Raw genomic sequence first — 13,398 nt, forward strand, 5'->3', positions numbered from 1 at the left:
CTCTTTTCAAACTGAGTTCCTTAATATCGTATCTTACGATAGTTTAAAATCAGCATGGAAGCATCTTTGTCACATGAGAAAGGTAGCATGAAAAAAGGGCTGGCAGGAGTAGTGACAAGAAAGCAAGAAATGAAGACAGCCAGAGTTCCCAGGCGGTCGCCGATCCGAATACTGACGTTGTTGCTTTTCTTCGGTGGTCGGACGGGAACAGGTCTTTCTTTAATGTAGTTAGTTTTTGGAATTTAGCGCTCCTACAAAACAGTACTCTCTGACGCGTTTCAAGAGCACATCTGTCGATTCGCAGTGTTTCGTTATTTTCAACGAGATCCTAGCACTCTTCCTCCGCGCATTCTTGTTCAAACTGAGTTCATTACTGTAATTTCGCATCTTACGTTTAATACAGTAGTTTAAAATGCTTGTGGAAGCATCTTTGTCGCACCTGAGAGTTTTTCATGAAAAGAGGGCTGGCAGGTGTAGTGACATAAAATTTAAAAGAAGAGAGGGAGCCAACAGCACCCGGTGTTCCCAGGCGGTCACCCATCCAAGTACTAACCGGGCCCGATGTTGCTTAACTTCGGTGATCGGACGAGAACCGGTGTATTCAACATGGTATGGCCGTTGGCGTCCTTATACAGTAGCCGCACGGCAGAAGAAGGCTTCGCCTCTCCTCCCAACACACGCAATCGCCGTTTTCGGTGGCACATTTGACGCAAAGCACGTCCTTCCACCTCGAAGGCGACGCGCAGTGCGGCGCGCCGCCACGTGGGTCAGACGCACAACACAGCTGCTCGTTGCACCGCCTGTCATTCGTTTGTTCGACAAAGTATCCATCTCTTGTAGCGATGGAAGGTAAATTTTTGTTTACAAATTTGCCGTTGTGCACTGCTACAAAACAATATGCCCTGACGTATTTCACAACATTTCTGTCACTTCATACTGTTTTGTTATTTCCAGAGACTCTTTGGAAGTCTTCCTTGGCGCACTCTTTTCAAACTGAGTTCCTTAATATCGTATCTTACGATAGTTTAAAATCAGTATGGAAGCATCTTTGTCACATGAGAAAGGTAGCATGAAAAAAGGGCTGGCAGGGGTAGTGACAAGATAGCAAGAAATGAAGACAGAGGGAAGCGTTCTCACCTGCCTGACACTCGTCGCGCTTCCAGATATCTGCGTAATTTGCACGGTTCATTCTCGGCTGTCCCCTTCCGTCCCGACTTGTCCCGACTTTGCTCGACTGCCGCTCGCTGCCGCTCGGGTCGCGGTCCATATGACAGCACAAGTACGAGAAGCATCTGCGAGATGGGCGCGGCCCGAACCGGCGAGTCCGAGGCGCCGTGTGCGGGCGTTCGGAGCTACCAGTGCCGCTCTGTGCTGCGCTGTGCCGTGGAAAGGTGCGAAAACATGCACACAAGACACAGGCTTTTCGGCAAAGTATACATCTCTTGTAGCGACGAAAGGTAAATTTTTGTTTACAAATTTGCCCTTGTGCACTGCTACAAAACAATATGCCCTGACGTTTTTCACAACTTTTCTGTCACTTCATACTGTTTTTATTATTCCAGAGACTCTTTGGAAGTCTTACTTGGCGCACTCTTTTCAAACTGAGTTCCTTAATATCGTATCTTACGATAGTTTAAAATCAGTATGGAAGCATCTTTGTCACATGAGAAAGGTAGCATGAAAAAAGGGCTGGCAGGAGTAGTGACAAGAAAGCAAGAAATGAAGACAGCCAGAGTTCCCAGGCGGTCGCCGATCCGAATACTGACGTTGTTGCTTTTCTTCGGTGGTCGGACGGGAACAGGTCTTTCTTTAATGTAGTTAGTTTTTGGAATTTAGCGCTCCTACAAAACAGTACTCTCTGACGCGTTTCAAGAGCACATCTGTCGATTCGCAGTGTTTCGTTATTTTCAACGAGATCCTAGCACTCTTCCTCCGCGCATTCTTGTTCAAACTGAGTTCATTACTGTAATTTCGCATCTTACGTTTAATACAGTAGTTTAAAATGCTTGTGGAAGCATCTTTGTCGCACCTGAGAGTTTTTCATGAAAAGAGGGCTGGCAGGTGTAGTGACATAAAATTTAAAAGAAGAGAGGGAGCCAACAGCACCCGGTGTTCCCAGGCGGTCACCCATCCAAGTACTAACCGGGCCCGATGTTGCTTAACTTCGGTGATCGGACGAGAACCGGTGTATTCAACATGGTATGGCCGTTGGCGTCCTTATACAGTAGCCGCACGGCAGAAGAAGGCTTCGCCTCTCCTCCCAACACACGCAATCGCCGTTTTCGGTGGCACATTTGACGCAAAGCACGTCCTTCCACCTCGAAGGCGACGCGCAGTGCGGCGCGCCGCCACGTGGGTCAGACGCACAACACAGCTGCTCGTTGCACCGCCTGTCATTCGTTTGTTCGACAAAGTATCCATCTCTTGTAGCGATGGAAGGTAAATTTTTGTTTACAAATTTGCCGTTGTGCACTGCTACAAAACAATATGCCCTGACGTATTTCACAACATTTCTGTCACTTCATACTGTTTTGTTATTTCCAGAGACTCTTTGGAAGTCTTCCTTGGCGCACTCTTTTCAAACTGAGTTCCTTAATATCGTATCTTACGATAGTTTAAAATCAGTATGGAAGCATCTTTGTCACATGAGAAAGGTAGCATGAAAAAAGGGCTGGCAGGGGTAGTGACAAGATAGCAAGAAATGAAGACAGAGGGAAGCGTTCTCACCTGCCTGACACTCGTCGCGCTTCCAGATATTTGCGTAATTTGCACGGTTCATTCTCGGCTGTCCCCTTCCGTCCCGACTTGTCCCGACTTTGCTCGACTGCCGCTCGGGTCGCGGTCCATATGACAGCACAAGTACGAGAAGCATCTGCGAGATGGGCGCGGCCCGAACCGGCGAGTCCGAGGCGCCGTGTGCGGGCGTTCGGAGCTACCAGTGCCGCTCTGTGCTGCGCTGTGCCGTGGAAAGGTGCGAAAACATGCACACAAGACACAGGCTTTTCGGCAAAGTATACATCTCTTGTAGCGACGAAAGGTAAATTTTTGTTTACAAATTTGCCCTTGTGCACTGCTACAAAACAATATGCCCTGACGTTTTTCACAACTTTTCTGTCACTTCATACTGTTTTTATTATTCCAGAGACTCTTTGGAAGTCTTACTTGGCGCACTCTTTTCAAACTGAGTTCCTTAATATCGTATCTTACGATAGTTTAAAATCAGCATGGAAGCATCTTTGTCACATGAGAAAGGTAGCATGAAAAAAGGGCTGGCAGGAGTAGTGACAAGAAAGCAAGAAATGAAGACAGCCAGAGTTCCCAGGCGGTCGCCGATCCGAATACTGACGTTGTTGCTTTTCTTCGGTGGTCGGACGGGAACAGGTCTTTCTTTAATGTAGTTAGTTTTTGGAATTTAGCGCTCCTACAAAACAGTACTCTCTGACGCGTTTCAAGAGCACATCTGTCGATTCGCAGTGTTTCGTTATTTTCAACGAGATCCTAGCACTCTTCCTCCGCGCATTCTTGTTCAAACTGAGTTCATTACTGTAATTTCGCATCTTACGTTTAATACAGTAGTTTAAAATGCTTGTGGAAGCATCTTTGTCGCACCTGAGAGTTTTTCATGAAAAGAGGGCTGGCAGGTGTAGTGACATAAAATTTAAAAGAAGAGAGGGAGCCAACAGCACCCGGTGTTCCCAGGCGGTCACCCATCCAAGTACTAACCGGGCCCGATGTTGCTTAACTTCGGTGATCGGACGAGAACCGGTGTATTCAACATGGTATGGCCGTTGGCGTCCTTATACAGTAGCCGCACGGCAGAAGAAGGCTTCGCCTCTCCTCCCAACACACGCAATCGCCGTTTTCGGTGGCACATTTGACGCAAAGCACGTCCTTCCACCTCGAAGGCGACGCGCAGTGCGGCGCGCCGCCACGTGGGTCAGACGCACAACACAGCTGCTCGTTGCACCGCCTGTCATTCGTTTGTTCGACAAAGTATCCATCTCTTGTAGCGATGGAAGGTAAATTTTTGTTTACAAATTTGCCGTTGTGCACTGCTACAAAACAATATGCCCTGACGTATTTCACAACATTTCTGTCACTTCATACTGTTTTGTTATTTCCAGAGACTCTTTGGAAGTCTTCCTTGGCGCACTCTTTTCAAACTGAGTTCCTTAATATCGTATCTTACGATAGTTTAAAATCAGTATGGAAGCATCTTTGTCACATGAGAAAGGTAGCATGAAAAAAGGGCTGGCAGGGGTAGTGACAAGATAGCAAGAAATGAAGACAGAGGGAAGCGTTCTCACCTGCCTGACACTCGTCGCGCTTCCAGATATTTGCGTAATTTGCACGGTTCATTCTCGGCTGTCCCCTTCCGTCCCGACTTGTCCCGACTTTGCTCGACTGCCGCTCGGGTCGCGGTCCATATGACAGCACAAGTACGAGAAGCATCTGCGAGATGGGCGCGGCCCGAACCGGCGAGTCCGAGGCGCCGTGTGCGGGCGTTCGGAGCTACCAGTGCCGCTCTGTGCTGCGCTGTGCCGTGGAAAGGTGCGAAAACATGCACACAAGACACAGGCTTTTCGGCAAAGTATACATCTCTTGTAGCGACGAAAGGTAAATTTTTGTTTACAAATTTGCCCTTGTGCACTGCTACAAAACAATATGCCCTGACGTTTTTCACAACTTTTCTGTCACTTCATACTGTTTTTATTATTCCAGAGACTCTTTGGAAGTCTTACTTGGCGCACTCTTTTCAAACTGAGTTCCTTAATATCGTATCTTACGATAGTTTAAAATCAGCATGGAAGCATCTTTGTCACATGAGAAAGGTAGCATGAAAAAAGGGCTGGCAGGAGTAGTGACAAGAAAGCAAGAAATGAAGACAGCCAGAGTTCCCAGGCGGTCGCCGATCCGAATACTGACGTTGTTGCTTTTCTTCGGTGGTCGGACGGGAACAGGTCTTTCTTTAATGTAGTTAGTTTTTGGAATTTAGCGCTCCTACAAAACAGTACTCTCTGACGCGTTTCAAGAGCACATCTGTCGATTCGCAGTGTTTCGTTATTTTCAACGAGATCCTAGCACTCTTCCTCCGCGCATTCTTGTTCAAACTGAGTTCATTACTGTAATTTCGCATCTTACGTTTAATACAGTAGTTTAAAATGCTTGTGGAAGCATCTTTGTCGCACCTGAGAGTTTTTCATGAAAAGAGGGCTGGCAGGTGTAGTGACATAAAATTTAAAAGAAGAGAGGGAGCCAACAGCACCCGGTGTTCCCAGGCGGTCACCCATCCAAGTACTAACCGGGCCCGATGTTGCTTAACTTCGGTGATCGGACGAGAACCGGTGTATTCAACATGGTATGGCCGTTGGCGTCCTTATACAGTAGCCGCACGGCAGAAGAAGGCTTCGCCTCTCCTCCCAACACACGCAATCGCCGTTTTCGGTGGCACATTTGACGCAAAGCACGTCCTTCCACCTCGAAGGCGACGCGCAGTGCGGCGCGCCGCCACGTGGGTCAGACGCACAACACAGCTGCTCGTTGCACCGCCTGTCATTCGTTTGTTCGACAAAGTATCCATCTCTTGTAGCGATGGAAGGTAAATTTTTGTTTACAAATTTGCCGTTGTGCACTGCTACAAAACAATATGCCCTGACGTATTTCACAACATTTCTGTCACTTCATACTGTTTTGTTATTTCCAGAGACTCTTTGGAAGTCTTCCTTGGCGCACTCTTTTCAAACTGAGTTCCTTAATATCGTATCTTACGATAGTTTAAAATCAGTATGGAAGCATCTTTGTCACATGAGAAAGGTAGCATGAAAAAAGGGCTGGCAGGGGTAGTGACAAGATAGCAAGAAATGAAGACAGAGGGAAGCGTTCTCACCTGCCTGACACTCGTCGCGCTTCCAGATATCTGCGTAATTTGCACGGTTCATTCTCGGCTGTCCCCTTCCGTCCCGACTTGTCCCGACTTTGCTCGACTGCCGCTCGCTGCCGCTCGGGTCGCGGTCCATATGACAGCACAAGTACGAGAAGCATCTGCGAGATGGGGGCGGCCCGAACCGGCGAGTCCGAGGCGCCGTGTGCGGGCGTTCGGAGCTACCAGTGCCGCTCTGTGCTGCGCTGTGCCGTGGAAAGGTGCGAAAACATGCACACAAGACACAGGCTTTTCGGCAAAGTATACATCTCTTGTAGCGACGAAAGGTAAATTTTTGTTTACAAATTTGCCGTTGTGCACTGCTACAAAACAATATGCCCTGACGTTTTTCACAACTTTTCTGTCACTTCATACTGTTTTTATTATTCCAGAGACTCTTTGGAAGTCTTACTTGGCGCACTCTTTTCAAACTGAGTTCCTTAATATCGTATCTTACGATAGTTTAAAATCAGTATGGAAGCATCTTTGTCACATGAGAAAGGTAGCATGAAAAAAGGGCTGGCAGGAGTAGTGACAAGAAAGCAAGAAATGAAGACAGCCAGAGTTCCCAGGCGGTCGCCGATCCGAATACTGACGTTGTTGCTTTTCTTCGGTGGTCGGACGGGAACAGGTCTTTCTTTAATGTAGTTAGTTTTTGGAATTCAGCGCTCCTACAAAACAGTACTCTCTGACGCGTTTCAAGAGCACATCTGTCGATTCGCAGTGTTTCGTTATTTTCAACGAGATCCTAGCACTCTTCCTCCGCGCATTCTTGTTCAAACTGAGTTCATTACTGTAATTTCGCATCTTACGTTTGATACAGTAGTTTAAAATGCTTGTGGAAGCATCTTTGTCGCACCTGAGAGTTTTTCATGAAAAGAGGGCTGGCAGGTGTAGTGACATAAAATTTAAAAGAAGAGAGGGAGCCAACAGCACCCGGTGTTCCCAGGCGGTCACCCATCCAAGTACTAACCGGGCCCGATGTTGCTTAACTTCGGTGATCGGACGAGAACCGGTGTATTCAACATGGTATGGCCGTTGGCGTCCTTATACAGTAGCCGCACGGCAGAAGAAGGCTTCGCCTCTCCTCCCAACACACGCAATCGCCGTTTTCGGTGGCACATTTGACGCAAAGCACGTCCTTCCACCTCGAAGGCGACGCGCAGTGCGGCGCGCCGCCACGTGGGTCAGACGCACAACACAGCTGCTCGTTGCACCGCCTGTCATTCGTTTGTTCGACAAAGTATCCATCTCTTGTAGCGATGGAAGGTAAATTTTTGTTTACAAATTTGCCGTTGTGCACTGCTACAAAACAATATGCCCTGACGTATTTCACAACATTTCTGTCACTTCATACTGTTTTGTTATTTCCAGAGACTCTTTGGAAGTCTTCCTTGGCGCACTCTTTTCAAACTGAGTTCCTTAATATCGTATCTTACGATAGTTTAAAATCAGTATGGAAGCATCTTTGTCACATGAGAAAGGTAGCATGAAAAAAGGGCTGGCAGGGGTAGTGACAAGATAGCAAGAAATGAAGACAGAGGGAAGCGTTCTCACCTGCCTGACACTCGTCGCGCTTCCAGATATCTGCGTAATTTGCACGGTTCATTCTCGGCTGTCCCCTTCCGTCCCGACTTGTCCCGACTTTGCTCGACTGCCGCTCGCTGCCGCTCGGGTCGCGGTCCATATGACAGCACAAGTACGAGAAGCATCTGCGAGATGGGCGCGGCCCGAACCGGCGAGTCCGAGGCGCCGTGTGCGGGCGTTCGGAGCTACCAGTGCCGCTCTGTGCTGCGCTGTGCCGTGGAAAGGTGCGAAAACATGCACACAAGACACAGGCTTTTCGGCAAAGTATACATCTCTTGTAGCGACGAAAGGTAAATTTTTGTTTACAAATTTGCCCTTGTGCACTGCTACAAAACAATATGCCCTGACGTTTTTCACAACTTTTCTGTCACTTCATACTGTTTTTATTATTCCAGAGACTCTTTGGAAGTCTTACTTGGCGCACTCTTTTCAAACTGAGTTCCTTAATATCGTATCTTACGATAGTTTAAAATCAGTATGGAAGCATCTTTGTCACATGAGAAAGGTAGCATGAAAAAAGGGCTGGCAGGAGTAGTGACAAGAAAGCAAGAAATGAAGACAGCCAGAGTTCCCAGGCGGTCGCCGATCCGAATACTGACGTTGTTGCTTTTCTTCGGTGGTCGGACGGGAACAGGTCTTTCTTTAATGTAGTTAGTTTTTGGAATTTAGCGCTCCTACAAAACAGTACTCTCTGACGCGTTTCAAGAGCACATCTGTCGATTCGCAGTGTTTCGTTATTTTCAACGAGATCCTAGCACTCTTCCTCCGCGCATTCTTGTTCAAACTGAGTTCATTACTGTAATTTCGCATCTTACGTTTAATACAGTAGTTTAAAATGCTTGTGGAAGCATCTTTGTCGCACCTGAGAGTTTTTCATGAAAAGAGGGCTGGCAGGTGTAGTGACATAAAATTTAAAAGAAGAGAGGGAGCCAACAGCACCCGGTGTTCCCAGGCGGTCACCCATCCAAGTACTAACCGGGCCCGATGTTGCTTAACTTCGGTGATCGGACGAGAACCGGTGTATTCAACATGGTATGGCCGTTGGCGTCCTTATACAGTAGCCGCACGGCAGAAGAAGGCTTCGCCTCTCCTCCCAACACACGCAATCGCCGTTTTCGGTGGCACATTTGACGCAAAGAACGTCCTTCCACCTCGAAGGCGACGCGCAGTGCGGCGCGCCGCCACGTGGGTCAGACGCACAACACAGCTGCTCGTTGCACCGCCTGTCATTCGTTTGTTCGACAAAGTATCCATCTCTTGTAGCGATGGAAGGTAAATTTTTGTTTACAAATTTGCCGTTGTGCACTGCTACAAAACAATATGCCCTGACGTATTTCACAACATTTCTGTCACTTCATACTGTTTTGTTATTTCCAGAGACTCTTTGGAAGTCTTCCTTGGCGCACTCTTTTCAAACTGAGTTCCTTAATATCGTATCTTACGATGGTTTAAAATCAGTATGGAAGCATCTTTGTCACATGAGAAAGGTAGCATGAAAAAAGGGCTGGCAGGGTTAGTGACAAGATAGCAAGAAATGAAGACAGAGGGAAGCGTTCTCACCTGCCTGACACTCGTCGCGCTTCCAGATATTTGCGTAATTTGCACGGTTCATTCTCGGCTGTCCCCTTCCGTCCCGACTTGTCCCGACTTTGCTCGACTGCCGCTCGCTGCCGCTCGGGTCGCGGTCCATATGACAGCACAAGTACGAGAAGCATCTGCGAGATGGGCGCGGCCCGAACCGGCGAGTCCGAGGCGCCGTGTGCGGGCGTTCGGAGCTACCAGTGCCGCTCTGTGCTGCGCTGTGCCGTGGAAAGGTGCGAAAACATGCACACAAGACACAGGCTTTTCGGCAAAGTATACATCTCTTGTAGTGACGAAAGGTAAATTTTTGTTTACAAATTTGCCCTTGTGCACTGCTACAAAACAATATGCCCTGACGTTTTTCACAACTTTTCTGTCACTTCATACTGTTTTTATTATTCCAGAGACTCTTTGGAAGTCTTACTTGGCGCACTCTTTTCAAACTGAGTTCCTTAATATCGTATCTTACGATAGTTTAAAATCAGTATGGAAGCATCTTTGTCACATGAGAAAGGTAGCATGAAAAAAGGGCTGGCAGGAGTAGTGACAAGAAAGCAAGAAATGAAGACAGCCAGAGTTCCCAGGCGGTCGCCGATCCGAATACTGACGTTGTTGCTTTTCTTCGGTGGTCGGACGGGAACAGGTCTTTCTTTAATGTAGTTAGTTTTTGGAATTTAGCGCTCCTACAAAACAGTACTCTCTGACGCGTTTCAAGAGCACATCTGTCGATTCGCAGTGTTTCGTTATTTTCAACGAGATCCTAGCACTCTTCCTCCGCGCATTCTTGTTCAAACTGAGTTCATTACTGTAATTTCGCATCTTACGTTTAATACAGTAGTTTAAAATGCTTGTGGAAGCATCTTTGTCGCACCTGAGAGTTTTTCATGAAAAGAGGGCTGGCAGGTGCAGTGACATAAAATTTAAAAGAAGAGAGGGAGCCAACAGCACCCGGTGTTCCCAGGCGGTCACCCATCCAAGTACTAACCGGGCCCGATGTTGCTTAACTTCGGTGATCGGACGAGAACCGGTGTATTCAACATGGTATGGCCGTTGGCGTCCTTATTCAGTAGCCGCACGGCAGAAGAAGGCTTCGCCTCTCCTCCCAACACACGCAATCGCCGTTTTCGGTGGCACATTTGACGCAAAGCACGTCCTTCCACCTCGAAGGCGACGCGCAGTGCGGCGCGCCGCCACGTGGGTCAGACGCACAACACAGCTGCTCGTTGCACCGCCTGTCATTCGTTTGTTCGACAAAGTATCCATCTCTTGTAGCGATGGAAGGTAAATTTTTGTTTACAAATTTGCCGTTGTGCACTGCTACAAAACAATATGCCCTGACGTATTTCACAACATTTCTGTCACTTCATACTGTTTTGTTATTTCCAGAGACTCTTTGGAAGTCTTCCTTGGCGCACTCTTTTCAAACTGAGTTCCTTAATATCGTATCTTACGATAGTTTAAAATCAGTATGGAAGCATCTTTGTCACATGAGAAAGGTAGCATGAAAAAAGGGCTGGCAGGGGTAGTGACAAGATAGCAAGAAATGAAGACAGAGGGAAGCGTTCTCACCTGCCTGACACTCGTCGCGCTTCCAGATATCTGCGTAATTTGCACGGTTCATTCTCGGCTGTCCCCTTCCGTCCCGACTTGTCCCGACTCTGCTCGACTGCCGCTCGCTGCCGCTCGGGTCGCGGTCCATATGACAGCACAAGTACGAGAAGCATCTGCGAGATGGGCGCGGCCCGAACCGGCGAGTCCGAGGCGCCGTGTGCGGGCGTTCGGAGCTACCAGTGCCGCTCTGTGCTGCGCTGTGCCGTGGAAAGGTGCGAAAACATGCACACAAGACACAGGCTTTTCGGCAAAGTATACATCTCTTGTAGCGACGAAAGGTAAATTTTTGTTTACAAATTTGCCCTTGTGCACTGCTACAAAACAATATGCCCTGACGTTTTTCACAACTTTTCTGTCACTTCATACTGTTTTTATTATTCCAGAGACTCTTTGGAAGTCTTACTTGGCGCACTCTTTTCAAACTGAGTTCCTTAATATCGTATCTTACGATAGTTTAAAATCAGTATGGAAGCATCTTTGTCACATGAGAAAGGTAGCATGAAAAAAGGGCTGGCAGGAGTAGTGACAAGAAAGCAAGAAATGAAGACAGCCAGAGTTCCCAGGCGGTCGCCGATCCGAATACTGACGTTGTTGCTTTTCTTCGGTGGTCGGACGGGAACAGGTCTTTCTTTAATGTAGTTAGTTTTTGGAATTTAGCGCTCCTACAAAACAGTACTCTCTGACGCGTTTCAAGAGCACATCTGTCGATTCGCAGTGTTTCGTTATTTTCAACGAGATCCTAGCACTCTTCCTCCGCGCATTCTTGTTCAAACTGAGTTCATTACTGTAATTTCGCATCTTACGTTTAATACAGTAGTTTAAAATGCTTGTGGAAGCATCTTTGTCGCACCTGAGAGTTTTTCATGAAAAGAGGGCTGGCAGGTGCAGTGACATAAAATTTAAAAGAAGAGAGGGAGCCAACAGCACCCGGTGTTCCCAGGCGGTCACCCATCCAAGTACTAACCGGGCCCGATGTTGCTTAACTTCGGTGATCGGACGAGAACCGGTGTATTCAACATGGTATGGCCGTTGGCGTCCTTATTCAGTAGCCGCACGGCAGAAGAAGGCTTCGCCTCTCCTCCCAACACACGCAATCGCCGTTTTCGGTGGCACATTTGACGCAAAGCACGTCCTTCCACCTCGAAGGCGACGCGCAGTGCGGCGCGCCGCCACGTGGGTCAGACGCACAACACAGCTGCTCGTTGCACCGCCTGTCATTCGTTTGTTCGACAAAGTATCCATCTCTTGTAGCGATGGAAGGTAAATTTTTGTTTACAAATTTGCCGTTGTGCACTGCTACAAAACAATATGCCCTGACGTATTTCACAACATTTCTGTCACTTCATACTGTTTTGTTATTTCCAGAGACTCTTTGGAAGTCTTCCTTGGCGCACTCTTTTCAAACTGAGTTCCTTAATATCGTATCTTACGATAGTTTAAAATCAGTATGGAAGCATCTTTGTCACATGAGAAAGGTAGCATGAAAAAAGGGCTGGCAGGGGTAGTGACAAGATAGCAAGAAATGAAGACAGAGGGAAGCGTTCTCACCTGCCTGACACTCGTCGCGCTTCCAGATATTTGCGTAATTTGCACGGTTCATTCTCGGCTGTCCCCTTCCGTCCCGACTTGTCCCGACTTTGCTCGACTGCCGCTCGCTGCCGCTCGGGTCGCGGTCCATATGACAGCACAAGTACGAGAAGCATCTGCGAGATGGGCGCGGCCCGAACCGGCGAGTCCGAGGCGCCGTGTGCAGGCGTTCGGAGCTACCAGTGCCGCTCTGTGCTGCGCTGTGCCGTGGAAAGGTGCGAAAACATGCACACAAGACACAGGCTTTTCGGCAAAGTATACATCTCTTGTAGCGACGAAAGGTAAATTTTTGTTTACAAATTTGCCCTTGTGCACTGCTACAAAACAATATGCCCTGACGTTTTTCACAACTTTTCTGTCACTTCATACTGCTTTTATTATTCCAGAGACTCTTTGGAAGTCTTACTTGGCGCACTCTTTTCAAACTGAGTTCCTTAATATCGTATCTTACGATAGTTTAAAATCAGTATGGAAGCATCTTTGTCACATGAGAAAGGTAGCATGAAAAAAGGGCTGGCAGGAGTAGTGACAAGAAAGCAAGAAATGAAGACAGCCAGAGTTCCCAGGCGGTCGCCGATCCGAATACTGACGTTGTTGCTTTTCTTCGGTGGTCGGACGGGAACAGGTCTTTCTTTAATGTAGTTAGTTTTTGGAATTTAGCGCTCCTACAAAACAGTACACTCTGACGCGTTTCAAGAACACATCTGTCGATTCGCAGAGTTTCGTTATTTTCAACGAGATCCTAGCACTCTTCCTCCGCGCATTCTTGTTCAAACTGAGTTCATTACTGTAATTTCGCATCTTACGTTTAATACAGTAGTTTAAAATGCTTGTGGAAGCATCTTTGTCGCACCTGAGAGTTTTTCATGAAAAGAGGGCTGGCAGGTGTAGTGACATAAAATTTAAAAGAAGAGAGGGAGCCAACAGCACCCGGTGTTCCCAGGCGGTCACCCATCCAAGTACTAACCGGGCCCGATGTTGCTTAACTTCGGTGATCGGACGAGAACCGGTGTATTCAACATGGTATGGCCGTTGGCGTCCTTATACAGTAGCCGCACGGCAGAAGAAGGCTTCGCCTCTCCTCCCAACACACGCAATCGCCGTTTTCGGTG

General features: G+C 47.7%; 9 non-coding genes across 9 annotated transcripts; all 9 read right to left on the bottom strand.

The window, feature by feature from the left end:
• Window positions 1–504: 504 nt before the first annotated feature.
• LOC126308058 (5S ribosomal RNA) lies at window positions 505–623 on the bottom strand. The gene has a single exon (XR_007553988.1). It is a non-coding gene; the product is annotated as a 5S ribosomal RNA (ribosomal RNA).
• Window positions 624–2,094: 1,471 nt separating this feature from the next.
• On the bottom strand, window positions 2,095–2,213 carry LOC126308059 (5S ribosomal RNA). Its single transcript, XR_007553989.1, has one exon. It is a non-coding gene; the product is annotated as a 5S ribosomal RNA (ribosomal RNA).
• A 1,461-nt stretch (window positions 2,214–3,674) lies between these two features.
• LOC126308061 (5S ribosomal RNA) lies at window positions 3,675–3,793 on the bottom strand. Its single transcript, XR_007553990.1, has one exon. It is a non-coding gene; the product is annotated as a 5S ribosomal RNA (ribosomal RNA).
• Window positions 3,794–5,254: 1,461 nt separating this feature from the next.
• On the bottom strand, window positions 5,255–5,373 carry LOC126308062 (5S ribosomal RNA). The gene has a single exon (XR_007553991.1). It is a non-coding gene; the product is annotated as a 5S ribosomal RNA (ribosomal RNA).
• Window positions 5,374–6,844: 1,471 nt separating this feature from the next.
• Window positions 6,845–6,963, bottom strand: LOC126308063 (5S ribosomal RNA). The gene has a single exon (XR_007553992.1). It is a non-coding gene; the product is annotated as a 5S ribosomal RNA (ribosomal RNA).
• Window positions 6,964–8,434: 1,471 nt separating this feature from the next.
• Window positions 8,435–8,553, bottom strand: LOC126308064 (5S ribosomal RNA). Its single transcript, XR_007553993.1, has one exon. It is a non-coding gene; the product is annotated as a 5S ribosomal RNA (ribosomal RNA).
• A 1,471-nt stretch (window positions 8,554–10,024) lies between these two features.
• On the bottom strand, window positions 10,025–10,143 carry LOC126308065 (5S ribosomal RNA). Its single transcript, XR_007553994.1, has one exon. It is a non-coding gene; the product is annotated as a 5S ribosomal RNA (ribosomal RNA).
• A 1,471-nt stretch (window positions 10,144–11,614) lies between these two features.
• LOC126308067 (5S ribosomal RNA) lies at window positions 11,615–11,733 on the bottom strand. The gene has a single exon (XR_007553996.1). It is a non-coding gene; the product is annotated as a 5S ribosomal RNA (ribosomal RNA).
• A 1,471-nt stretch (window positions 11,734–13,204) lies between these two features.
• Window positions 13,205–13,323, bottom strand: LOC126308068 (5S ribosomal RNA). Its single transcript, XR_007553997.1, has one exon. It is a non-coding gene; the product is annotated as a 5S ribosomal RNA (ribosomal RNA).
• Between the last annotated feature and the right edge of the window lie 75 nt (window positions 13,324–13,398).

The sequence above is a fragment of the Schistocerca gregaria genome, unplaced genomic scaffold (genome assembly GCF_023897955.1).
Source record: "Schistocerca gregaria isolate iqSchGreg1 unplaced genomic scaffold, iqSchGreg1.2 ptg000355l, whole genome shotgun sequence".
Lineage (NCBI taxonomy): Eukaryota > Metazoa > Arthropoda > Insecta > Orthoptera > Acrididae > Schistocerca > Schistocerca gregaria.